At 38.5% G+C, this 14,036-nt stretch overlaps 1 protein-coding gene across 7 annotated transcripts in view; it reads right to left on the bottom strand.

The window, feature by feature from the left end:
- Window positions 1-14,036, bottom strand: part of PUM2 (pumilio RNA binding family member 2) — a 95,564-nt gene that overhangs the window by 79,214 nt on the left and 2,314 nt on the right. The window contains exon 2 of one of the 7 annotated variants that reach the window (XM_041754219.1): window positions 2,818-2,931. The exons of the other annotated variants lie outside the window; for them this stretch is intronic. The gene's annotated coding sequence lies outside the window, so the exon portion shown is untranslated. The remainder of the gene's footprint in view (window positions 1-2,817; window positions 2,932-14,036) is intronic. 7 annotated transcript variants of the gene reach the window in all.

The following is a 14,036-nucleotide window of genomic DNA, read 5'->3' as shown; positions in this document are numbered from 1 at the left end:
AGATTTAACCTTGCAAAGTTTCTACTAATCACCCTTAACACCCAGTAATTTACTTCTTCTGGGGGCATGAATGGAATCATACACTTTTCTTGTGTTTCATTAAGTATAACTTTCATTTTGAAGCTTACAAAAAAAAAATTTTTTTTAAAGATTTTATTTATTCATTCACGAGACACACAGAGAGAGAGGCAGAGACACAGGCAGAGGGAGAAGCAGGCTCCATGCAGGGAGCCCGACAGGGGACTCGATCCCGGGACTCCAGAATCACGCCCTGGGCCGAAGGCAGGCGCTACACCACTGAGCCACCAAGGGATCCCCTACAAAAATTTTTTAAATTTAAATTCTAATTAGTTACCATGCAGTGAAATATTAGTTTTAAGGAGAATTCAGTGATTCATCACTTACATACAACACCCAGTGCTCATTAACAAGTGCCCTCCTTAATACCCATCACCCTCCATCAACTCTCCGTTTCTTTATCATTAAGACTCTAAGACTCTCTAATGGTTTGTTTCCCCCTTTGCACCCCTCCCATATGTTCATCTGTTTTGTTTCTTAAATTCCACCTCTGGAATTATATGGTATTTGTCTTTCTTGGACTTATTTTACTTAGCATAATACACTCTAGCTCCATCCATATCATTGCTAATGTAAGATTTCATTTTCTCTGATGGTTGAATAATATTTCATTGTGTGTGTGTGTGTGTATATATATATATATATACACACACACACACACACACATACCATATCTGCTTTATCTATTCATTTGTAGATGGACATTTGGGTTCTTTCTAGAGCAGGGGTATTGTTGATAATGCTGCAATAAACGCTAGGGTGCATGTACCCCTTCGAATCTGTATTTTTGTATCCTTTGGGTAAACAGCTAGTAGTGCAATTGCTGGATCACAGGATAGTTCTATTTTTAGCTTTTTGCAGTACCTCCATACTGTTTTCCAGTGACTGTACCAGTTTGCATTCCCACCAACTGTCTGCAAGAGGGTGCATCCTCGCCAACATCTGTTGTTTCTTGTATTAATTTTAGCCACCCTGGGAACCCTGGATGGCTCAGTGGTTTGGCGCCTGCCTTTGGCCCAGGGCATGATCCTGGAGTCCAGGGATCGAGTCCCACATCACGCTCCCGGTGTGGAGTCTGCTTCTCCCTCTGCCTGTGTACTCTGCCTCTCTCTGTCTCTCATGAATAAATAAAATCTTAAAGAAAAAAAAAAAAAAAGACTGCTTAATTTTAGCTACCCTGACAGGTGTTAAGGTTGGGATCTCATCGTGGTTTTTTTATCTATATTTCCCTGACAATGAGTGATGCTGGGCATCGTTGCATGTGTCGGCCACCTTGATGTCTCCTTTGGAAAAGTGTGTATTTATGTCTTCTGCCCATTTCTTAACTGGATTATTTGTTTTCTGGGTGTTGAATTTGAGAAGTTCTTCATAGATTGTGGATACTAACCGTTCATTTGTAAATACCTTCTCCATTCTGAAGGCTGCCTTTTAGTTTTGTTTCCTTGTGCCAAAGCCTTTTTATCTTGATGAAATCCCAATAAGTTCATTTTTGCTTTTGTTTCCCTTGAATCATATACTTTTCTAGTTGTGTTGGACAAGTCACTTAGCTAGTAGTTGAGCCAAGAACCCCATCATCATTTTTTGATATTTGCTGTTTGTCTACATACTTCATGGGGTAATTATATAATGCTTGTTTTGCCAACATAAACAGTATTACTGACTCAACTGTATTGTTTTACGTTTTATTTTTTTTCACGTTAAATTAAATTGGGCACATACACACAAAAGTGTCAATATATACTCCCAGAAACCAGAAGTCTTCAAAGACCCTACCTCAAATCTTCTAATAAGATTAGAAATTAAGTTATTCCAACACCAGCATTTAGATATTAAATGTAAATTTACCAAGTATTTCCATGCAAGACTGCTTTAGCTCTCTGAGGTTAAATCTCATAGAACATATTCTCAAAGAGGCAAAATAGGATTAAGTATTTAACTTACTTATATGCAAATATGAGGCAAGATGTTTTTCCCCCTTAGAATTCTCTCAAAGGAGAATTACCATGTATCTGAGCCCTTATGAAGTCCCTTGTTTTTACAAAGCATTCTCTCGATTTATTTTGAGAAATAAAACACTGGTTAAGGAAATTTTTTATTTTGAAAAATGAAATACTACTTAAAGAAAATCTCCAAACTAAATCAGCCTCAATCAATCTTAGTTTTTGGTACTTTTAGGTAACACCCGAGAGAAGTAAATCAGGTATCTTAGGTGGAAGTGAAGATGACATGCCTGAAATGACTGATAACATAAAGTGACTCTAATGAGTCAAAGAATAGATGTGAAATGTCAAAGATATATTTTTTAAAATATTTTATTTATTTATTAATGAGAGAGAGAAAGGAGAGAGAGAGAGAAGCAGACACACAGGCAGAGGGAGAAGCAGGCTCCATGCAGGGAGCCCGACGTGGGACTCACTCTCCAAGATCAGGCCCTGGGCTGAAGGCAGCGCTAAACCGCTGAGCCACCCGGGCTGCCCCTCAAAGACATATTATTAAATGAGCCCCCAAAAAGCAATTATTTCTAAATTAACATTTATTGTGATTTAATATGGTATGATCTTAAAAGTAAAGCCAACAGTTTTATGCCCCATGACAAAATATCAAACAGTACCACCACCTATGAGAAATTATGGTCTCGAAATAAAGAACAATCCACAAAACCTCCATCTGTGTGATAAAATCACTAGATCTAAATACTGGTTTCGGGGCACCTGGGTGGCTCAGTGGTTAAGCGTCTACCTTTGGCTCACGTCGTGGTCCCCAGGAAAGTGGGATAGAGTCCTGTATCAGGCTCCTTGCAGGGAGCCTACTTCTCCCTCTGCCTGTCTCTGTCTCTCATGAATAAATAAAATCCTAAAAAAAAAAAAAAAAAAAAAGACTTTTTTCAGAAAATCAGAAATCTACATACAGAATGTGCATTATGATATTCACAAATTTTGTTAGTGGTAATAGCAGCAAGAGGATTGTATATTTTAATAAGTCCTCATCAGTAAGAGAATTTATATATATCCACCCTGGAGCCCAATGAGAGGCTTGAATTCACCACCCTGAGATCAAGACCTGAGTTGAGATCAAGAGTCAGATGCTTAACTAATTGAGCTACCCAGGCACCCTGCAGAATTTATCCTTAAGCTGGCCTGCTGTCTGGGATTTGCTTCAAAATACTCTTTTTAAAAACGTAAAATATTTCATACAAGGTTGAATATCAATGATACCTGAGGATGCAATGTATTATTCTACCTCTGTATTTGAATATCCTCATAACAAAGTTTAATTTTATAAATTTTATATATATATAAATACATACATATATATGTGTGTATATACACACACACACACATATATACAAAAAACAATGTGACAAGACCATGTGAAACAGGGTAGTATTCAAGCTGGGTCTTGAGGGGTAAGTACAATTTGAACCCACTCCCCTTTTTAAAAAAAACATTTATATAAACTGTGGCTTGTAAAGGTAGTTAGTTACTTGCTACATTAACTGACTTAGGATCCAAGCTATTGTATAACTTGGTTATCATTTATTATTTCATCAACCATATTTCTGACAAGTGGCACATGAAATTATTTTCCCAAAAAAACTGATTTCCAAATAAGCACAAACCTCTTCGGACCAATTTTTATCACACACCATCCCCTCAGAGAATCTTTTTTTTAGAAAAGATTTTTTTGAGGGTGAGCACACATGCATGTGCAGAGAAGGAAAGAATTTCAAGTAGACTCCCTCCTGAGCACAGAACCCAACAAGGGGCTGGATATCATCACAACCCTGAGATCACGACCTGAGTTGAAATCAAGAGTCAGATGATGTTCAGCGGAGCCACTCAGGCACCTCCAGGGAACAAAATTAACTTAACACTCAATGTCATGCCAGAGATTGTGCTAGGCACATAATATCTAATTCTTATTACTATCCAGCAAAGTAAGTACTGTATTCTTATTTTACAAATAAGGAAACTGTGGCCAATTTCCATATCCTAATAGACAAAACTACTAAAATGGCAGACTTTATACTGTCAAGACTCCAAAGGCTCCATGCGTTTTTCTATACCAACCAAACATAAACCAATATTCAGCGTATATGTTAATTCTACAACTCTCTTAAAGCTGCCACCACCCCCATCATCCTTTTGCTTACACTATTCCAGTTCCCTGGACAGGTCTTTGACACTTATCTCTTCATATGTAAATAATACAAACTCAAAGTTTGGCTCAAATGCCACTTTCTCCATCAAAACCCACCCCAAAACAATCTTTTTCTTAATTCCCATGGCATTTAGTTGGTATTTTCATCAATTATTAATAACATCATATTCCCTGTTAGACTTTAAAACTTCTCCGTATCATAGAAAAAAAAAAGAAAAAAAAACCCCACAAAACTTCTCTATATCAGAATTAGGGTAGAAAAAACATTAACACAGTTATGTAAGCTATTCTGGTTACACCAGTGTTCCATGAAACAAGGCAAGGGTTCAAAGGAAGAATAGTAAGGCATAGTGTAATAGGGATAGGGAGAGAGGGAAACGGTTAACATTATCAACTATGAATCCATTTAAAAGTGTGAGATTAAAAAAAAAAAAAAAGCGTGAGATAAATGTATTTAGACATAGGTGGTGGGGGAAATCCCGGATATAAGTGAAAAGGCAAGGTTAAAAGCAGTGCATCATCCAACTTTCATAAAAACAAAATAAAAACATACATATTGTATAAATGGAAAACCATCAGAAACTGACATTTAATTGTTATTAGTGGTCACATCTGGGAAAAGGGTATGCATGATTTTTGTTTTATATTTTATAATCATTTACTCAAGTGTTTCCCAGTCATTACTTATCTCTGAAAATATTTAAAATATATACATGCTAGGAATCACTAAACACATTGATGTAGTTCTTGTAATCAAGTCAGCTTGGAAATCAATGGCCTTTATTTTTAAGTAATTTTCTTTTTTTGTTTTTTTAAGATTTTTATTTATTTATTCATGAGAGAGAGAGAGGCAGAGACATAGGCAGAGAGAGAAGCAGTCTCCATGGAGGGAGCCCAGTGTGGAACTCGATCCCAGGACCCAGGGATCATGCCGAGCCCAAGGCAGATGCTCAATCGCTGATCCACCCGTTCAATCGCTGAGCCACCCAGGTGTCCCTGTGCTCAAGTATTTTGTAAGTATACCTATACATGAGCTATGTATGACTTGCAAAGAAACACACCAGAAAAACATCTTTTCCATAAACTAGGCATCACTTAAAAGAAAAATATTCTGCTCTTATTGGTAAACTTCTAAGGGTTTTTAAGGTACTATAAAGGGATTTACATGTATACCCAATACCTACTGTACCTACTGTAGTAAATATCTCTAGCTATACACTTCGTGACACTTTGGGTTTTAAAAAGCAAAATCTAAAATATAGTTCTAAGTATTTTTCTCATCACTTGATTTAAAGGGATTGTACTTATGTAGCTAACGCTTAGTTTTCTAACCACTTCATCTAGATTAGTTCTACCTTTTTCTTTGATATATATTCCTCAAAGTGTTAAAAAAAAAGGGGGGGGGGACCAACCAAATTATACCTTTTAAACTCCTCAATGTATTTGACAGTATACTGTGATAAACATGGTTTACGTATTTCTAGTTTTCAAAGTATTTCATACATAATATTGTTTCTGCTTGGTAAGTATTCTTTGACAAAAGCTTAAGAAAGAAGACAAGAATTGTTATTTTATTTTAAAGATTTATTTATTTTGGGGTACCTGTGTGGCTCAGTTGGTTAAGCACCAACTCTTGAAGAGACGCCTGGGTGATCCTGGAGCCCCAGGATCAAGTCCCACATCGGGCTCCCTGTGTGGAGCCTACTTCTCTCTTTGCCCGTGTCTCTGCCTTTCTGTGTCTCTCCTGAATAAATGAAATCTTAAAAAAAAAAAAAAAAATCGACTCCTGAGATAGAGCCATGCTCAGTGTAGGAATCAGCTTATGATTCTCTCCCTCTCCTCTCCCCCCAACTCACCACTTGCAAGCTCCCTCTCAAATAAATAAATCTTTAAAATTAAAAGAAAAAAAGCTTTCTTTTAAGAGAGCACATGCATGAGAGGAAGAGAGGGAGAGCTTATTAAGCAGACTCCCTACTGAGCATGGAGCCCCACATGGGCTCTACTCATGACCATGAGGTCACAACCTGAGCTGAAACCGAGTCGGTTGCTCAACAGACTGAGCCCCCTAGGCACCCCATATGACTTTTTTTTTTAATTTGCCATTACTTCTATCGCTCAAGACTATCACTTACCTGAATTCCCAGTAGAAGGCAAAATACTACAGTTCTTTGCTAAATTTCATTCCTAACAGCAATGTGAGTGAATTAAGTCTAAATGAGACTGGGACGCCTGGGTGGCTCAGCGGTTGAGTGCCTGCCTTTGGCCTAGGGCGTGATCCTGGAGACCTGGGATGGAGTCCCACATCGGGCTCCCTGCATGGAGCCTGCTTTTCTCTTTGCCAATGTCTCTGCCTCTCTCTCTCTCTCTGTGTCTCTCATGAATTAAAAAAAAAAAAAAAAAAAAAACTAAATGAGATTAATCCCTAAAGGACACTAACTTTAAGTCTGTGCCCTGAAGGTTTACCCATCAGTATAACATACCACATTAGGATTTGGGAAGGATCAGAGGTATGCCTTTCTTAGCATATATAAGGAGGATCTGTTAACCGATTCCCAGAAAAGTAAATGTGCTAATGTTTTGGAAATTCTTTTTTTTTTTTTAAGATCCTATTTATTCATGAGAGACACAGAGAGAAAAAGAGAGGCAGAGAAAGAAGCAGGCTCCATGTAGGAAGCCTGACGTGGAACTCGATCCCAGGACTCAGGGATCATGTCCTGAGCCAAAGGCAGACAGACGCTCAACCACTGAGCCATTCAGGCATCCCTCGTTTTGGAAATTCTTTACGCAATCCTCAAGGATATGAACACCCCAATTTTAAGGTCACTGGTTCACAACCTCACAGTGCATCAGAATCTAGGTAGAAGGTTTAAAACTGTACACTCAGATCCCACTTATATAACCCTTACAATGTCACCGTATCACCTATAGCTAAGGAATATATCGACAAATACCATATTGGTTTTCCAAACAAAAAATTTTGGATCATCCATCATAGTATAACAGATAAATCTGAATAAAAAGATCTCGAATATAGTTTCATGTTTGTCCCAAACTAGGTGAATGAACTCAAAACACTAACACTGGTCCTGTTTTCCCATTTGCAAATGAGAATATGCCTCCTTCACAGGATTGTGAAAAATGAAATATATGTAATTAAAATAAGTGCTTTCAAGAGTATTAAGGACCTACCACAATGAGGGACTATTTTCTTGTTTAAAAAATCAATATACAATCCTCTAACACAGGAATTTCTTTTGAGAATTTACCTTACATAAACAGCACCAACATGAAAAGAATGAACTGCATAATATTTACTGCAGCATTGCTTGCAGTGGTTCAAAAATAAGAATTGAACAATGTACTTCTGAAACTAATAACACTATACATTAATTGAATTTAAATAATTGAACAAACTTAGCAACAGAAAAATGGTTTAACAAAATTAAAATCTGCACTGATTGTTACAAGTTATTGAAGTTTTATGTATAAATACAGTAAAATGTTCAAGATATTAAATAAAAACACCAAGTTGCCTAAGGTGTATCTTATAATCCCATTTTTGTTTTGTGTGTTTTAAGATTATGCATTCACTTATTTATTCATGAGAGACACAGAAAGAAGCAGACACAGGCAAAGGGAGAAGCAGGCTCCCTGTGGGGAATCTGACTGATGCAGGACACAATCCCAGGACCCCAGGATCACAACCTGAGCCAAAGGCAGATACTCAACCACTGAGCCACCCAGGTGCCCAAAAAGTTGAAATTGTAAAAAACTTTCTAAGCTGTTATTTATAAAACAACAACAAATGTATCCAGGCCACCTGGCTGGCTCAGAAGAGCATGTGACTGGACCCAGGATGTGCAGTCCCAAACTGAGTGTAGAGATTACTTAAATACACACACACACACACACACCTTGGGCTACAGAGCCTGAAAAGAGAAACCAAATCTGTTAGTTTCCAGGACTATTAAGTTATATACCAAAAAGAAAAAAAAGGGGGGGCCTGGAAGAAATATTGTGTAGAAATAAATAAATAAATGAATAAATAAATAAGTAAATTTGTTTGTTATAGACAACAATTATAGACACACAGAGAGAGAAGCAGAGACACAGGCTGAGGGAGAAGCAGGCTCCATGCGGGGAGCCGGATGCGGGACTCGATCCCGGGACTCCAGGATCACCCCCTGGGCCAAAGGCAGGTGCCAAACCACTGAGCCACCCAGGGATCCCCTATTGTGTAGAATTTAAATGAAATTTGTTTTATATGCATTTGAATCTTTAAAAAAAAAAAGTTTTTTTTAAGTAGGCTCCATGCCCAGTGTGAGCTTAAAGTCACAATCCTGAGGTCAAGACCTGAGCAGAAAACAAGAGCCAGACCTTTCAGATGCTTAACCAACTGAGCTACCCAAGTACTCCTTAAATAAAAATTTTTGAAAGGTGCATGAAGTATTCATAGGAAATACACACAGTAAAACAAAAACTAATCTTAGGAACATAACAAAGCAAATATTAAGTGAACTCTAAGATTAACTTCTGAAGATAGAGATAAAAAGGGAGAGAACACAATGAATTACATAAAGTTCTCATAATCCACAGAAAAAAATCATACCAATAATTCCTCATACACAACCTTATTTCTAGCATTAAACTTTCAAAGAAATTTCTTATATAGGATACTATAGAGGACACAGAATTATAATAGAAAATCTCACACCATTCTCTCAACAGATGCAGTTTCATAATCTTACTTTTTGTAGTTAATCCCTCAAGGAAAGCCATGCACCTAACTTGTAACACAGTCCCGGGAAACTAATTCCACAATTAATTCTGTAAGGGTTTCAGGACAATGTGGTCTAAATCTTCCCAGGTTATACTCTTGGATATCCTAAGTCTTTCAGGATTATCCAAATCAGAAAAAGCCTTTAAATATGTTATGGTTCCCCCTACTTATTTCTCCAGTCATATCTTTTCTTTTTTTTAAAGGTTTTATCTATCTGACAGAGAAAGAGAGCATGTGTACACAAGCAGGGGAGGCAGCAGGCAGAGAAAGAGGGAGAAGCAGGCTCCCCACAGAGCAGGGACTCGAAGGCAGATGCCTAGCGGACTAAGACACCCAGGTGCCCCTATCCAGTCATATCTTTTCAATTTTCCCTACCTCCACGTCAGGTTCTGCCATTCTCCCCCATCAGGGTCACTATCCATACTAATAATCCCTCTGGCTGAATGCCAATTCATTTATCTCTTGACCAAATCAATTTCCACCAACTCCTTTTCTTTTTTTTAAGTAAGCTCATGCTCAACATGGAGCTTGAACTCACAACCCTGAGATCAAGAGTTCCATGCTCTATGACCGAGCCAGTAAGATGCCCCTCTCCAAGTCTTTTTATTTATTTTTTTAAAGATTTATTCATTTATCTATTTATTCATGATAGAGAGAGAGAGAGAGGCAGAGACGCAGGCAGAGGGAGAAGCAGGCTCCATGCCGGGAGCCTGAGGCGGGACTCGATGCCGGGACTCCAGGATTGCACCCTGGGCCAAAGGCAGGCGCCAAACCGCTGAGCCACCCAGGGATCCCCTCTCCAAGTCTTTTTTTTTTTTTTTCCTTTTTTTTTTCCTTTTTTTTCCAAGTCTTTTTAAATGTAACTTTATCTCATGCAGAAAGCTCTTCCTGACCCCTACGATGTTTACCTGTGTTAAGCCCACAGCACTTATTAACACCATATGTGTGGCACTCAGTGTACTACACTGCAATCACAAGTTTAATCATCTTACTCTTCCCTTTGCTGTAAACTCCTTAATAACAGGGATCTGGTATCACCAATATCTAAAGAAAGTCTGGCGCATCACAGGCCTACAAAACAAAAAAATGCATGCAAGTTTCTGGTAGTCTACCTTGATGAGAAGATCCAACTTAGAGGGCAGCCCCGGTAGCACAGCAGTTTAGCCCTGCCTTGGGGGGGGGGGGGTGATACCATCCCCCCCACAATGGCCAATGGGCTCCCTGTGGGGAGCCTGCTTCTCCCTCTGCCTGTGACTTTGCATCTCTCTCTCTGTGCCTCTCATGAATAAATAAAATCTTAAAAAAAAAAAGATACAACTTAGAATATCCAGAGTAACAAATGTTTCTCAAATAATACTCCATGAGTATCTTCTCAACCAGACTTACAATAAAAATTAGCAAGGGACGCCTGGGTGGCTCAATGGTTGAGTGTCTGCCAGGGTCCTGCGACAGGGTCCTGGGACGGGGTCCATATCGGGTTCTCTGCAGGGAGCCTGCTTCTCCCTCCGCCTATATCTCTGCCTCTCTCTGTGTATGTCTCAAGAATAAATCAATAAAATCTTTAAAAAAAAATTAGCAAACAATTTATCTTTAGCAAGTTCCTAGATAGAGTACTCCCATTTCTGCTAGTGTAGGAGCAAAGTAAATCAGATTAAATGAAGGCACATAAGGCTTTCCCTTGGATCCCTTTTCAGTAATCTTTTACACTTCAACTGCAAGGTGGTCCAAGAAAACATCTACAAGGAAAACCTGGTAGCTTTCACCTTCTCAAAACTTCAAATCTTGTTGTTTATGTTGACCAGTTTTTTTTTTTAATTTGGAATGTTTGATAATCTTTTTTTTAATTTTTACTTATTTATTTATTTTTTATTTATGATAGTCACACACACACACACACACAGAGAGAGAGAGAGAGAGAGGCAGAGACATAGGCAGAGAGAGAAGCAAGCTCCATGCACCGGGAGCCTGACATGGGATTCGATCCCGGGTCTTCAGGATCGCGCCCTGGGCCAAAGGCAGGTGCTAAACCGCTGCGCCACCCAGGGATCCCGTATGTTGACCAGTTTTAAAGATTCACTTTGTACTAGAGAAAACTTAATATTTTGCATTTAGTCAAACTAAAAATGCTGATAAAATACTAAACAGATGTTAATAAATGACCTGGTCACCAAAATGGACAACACAAGTAGCTTCTACCTGTATACAACTTTTGGTATTTATCAAAATAAGAACCATCTATATTTTTCTCCACCTACAATTCACCTTATTTGACTATCTAGCAGAGACCTATACTTATGGTCAACTTGTCTCTACTACTCATTTACTTTCTTTAATGCCTGAATGAATAAACCAGTGGCATCTTGCACAATCAAGACGATATTCTACTGATCCCTAATAAGCTATTCAAAAACAGTGCCTAAAACCACAGATCACCACTTTGACATCTAAAACTGCTACTCTTTTTATTTTTTATTTATTTGTTTTTTAAAAAATTTTTATTTATTTTTGATAGTCGCACAGAGAGAGAGAGAGAGAGAGAGGCACAGACACAGGCAGAGGGAGAAGCAGGCTCCATGCACCGGGAGCCCAACGTGGGATTCGATCCCGGGTCTCCAGGATCGCGCCCCGGGCCAAAGGCAGGCGCCAAACCGCTGCGCCACCCAGGGATCCCCTAAAACTGCTACTCTTAACATGAGATGTCCACTACAATAGAAATCACAGATTTGGGGTGGCTCAGTCATTGAAATGCCAACTCTTAATTTTGGCTCAGGTCATGATCTCAGGGTCCTGGGATAGAGCACGGCACTGGGCTCGCAGCTCAATGGAGAGTCCACTTGAGGATTCTCTCTGCCCCTTCCCCTGCTCTAACGTGTGCTCTCATTCCCTCAAACAGACGTTAAAAAAAAAAATTACCAAGATTTGCCCTCAAACTAGATTCTCTGCAAACTTAGTGATTTTTTTTAAAGGACTACAAGATGTCTAAAAAGAGCCTTTTCTACCCCATTCCCTGCCACACACCATTTCTTATATACTCTGGCAGTCAGTTGCAGGTTTTATTCTCCTGAGCAGGTGTTGAATAGGTGGTTGTGTAGGGTCATTTTATAGTCAATTTCACCGAATCACTTCCAGGAAGCAGATTTTTGTGGAGGTTTTGTGGTTCAAATTATACCTTTTGCCTTAGGTAGGGATAATGACTTTTTTTTCCTTCTCCCGTTGCAGTCAAAGTATTCTGACATCTCAACTACTCCTTCTCCCTTCACATTTCTTCCTCTTTTTTGTACTTGGCAGCTACAGTGAAATCCTGGGATAATCTACATAAGGTGTACACATTTGTATGTTTTCTGGTATTCTATTCCAACATCTTCTATTTCTCTAAAAGAGAAAAATTAAATGAATAAGAAGTAAAAATCTGTAATACCTAAACTAAAAATGGATGAGATTATAGAGTTAAACTTGCAGTGATAAAATATACTAAAGAAACTGATTTCAAGGCACTGGGGTTAAGTGTCTGTCTTTGGCTCAGGTCATGATCCTGGGGTCCTGAAATCGAGTCCTGCATCAGGCTCTCCGTGGAGAGCCTGCTTCTCCTTCTGCCTGTGTCTCTGCCTCTCTCTGTGTGTCTCTCATGAATAAATAAACAAAATCTTTAAAACAAGAAGGTGATTTTGCCAATGTGCTTAATAACAGATACTTTTTTAATTCTTTAAAGCACTTTAGAAAAATACAAAAAGGAGCCAGGCAAGGATCAAATAAAACTTTTCACTTAAGAAAAAGATCGGTGAAAGATAAAAATGTCCACAATTTCATTAAGAATTAAATGACTCTCTAGAAGGCGACACTGTGCTTAATTAGGCAAGTCTTAATTTTTCATTTATAAAGAAATTGGATCTTTTGAGTTCTTGGACGAAAAAGTCATTAAGAAAAAAATACATTAACCTTATGTCTGTAAACATACTGCTACCTGAAACTTTGAGAAGATACAAGCATTTACCATGAACCTATCTAGTAATTTTATACTGTTTCATTGGAAAGGTTTCAAAGTTATAGCTGTGTAAATTCACTTCTCCCACTACAAAAGCAATACATTTTAAGTGAAAAACATCTTCTATCTATATTCCTTTTTTATCTAAATTCCTAAATATAAAAATTACTAAAATATTAGCTTCTAAATGACAAGGTTTGAAGGAAAACTTTTTCCACCAAGTCAGAATTCAAAAGTGAGAAACACAGAAACTAGACTGATAGCAATCCAAATTATCTCCTTTGTTACTGATCAAGCTACAATGGAACCACTAATTTAGACAAGGCCAGTTGGGTTCCTACCACCACACCCCTTAATTATCCTAACCCAGTCACAGATAGTACTGGACAACTGATGGTCCTCCAAAGAGGGGCAGAGTATCTATCATGGTGACCTCAAGAAGCAGAACAAAGTGCTTTCTGCAGGGGGCAGACTTCCAAAGAAAAAGAGAGGAAGGAGGCTAAGCCATATTCTCCACCAGTTCCTTCCTACAAATTCATCAGGCAAGAGTGAAGAAGTGGGATAACAAAAAGTCAGACGGTTTATAATGCCTTGTTAGAAAAGGCAAGAAATGAGAAATCTACCTAATACATTGCAAACCATTTTATCCAGTTATTTGTACTATTTCTATATTAATCACACACCTATCACAACAGCCACAAACTGTGAATACAAGCCAGACAAAGCCACGTGAGATATATTCAGATATTTAAAATAATCCTGTCTTGGGGATCCCTGGGTAGCTCGCGGTTTAGCGCCTGCCTTCGTTCTGCCCAGGGTGTGATCTTGGAGACCAGGGATCAAGCCCGAATCAGGCTCCCTGCATGGAGCATGCTTCTCCCCCTGTCTGTGTCTCTGCCTCTCTCTCTGTCTCTCAGGAATGAATGAATGAATGAACGAATGAATGAATAAATAAATAAACAAACCTGCCTTAAGATCATGAAAAAAAATACAGACTATTTGCTATGATAGAAACTCAACCAACTTACAGGTCAC

This window comes from Vulpes lagopus, chromosome 5, assembly GCF_018345385.1.
Source record: "Vulpes lagopus strain Blue_001 chromosome 5, ASM1834538v1, whole genome shotgun sequence".
In the NCBI taxonomy this organism is placed as follows: Eukaryota; Metazoa; Chordata; class Mammalia; order Carnivora; family Canidae; genus Vulpes; species Vulpes lagopus.
Note: the sequence above shows the minus strand (reverse complement) of the source record. Positions and strands in the feature narration are given on the sequence as shown.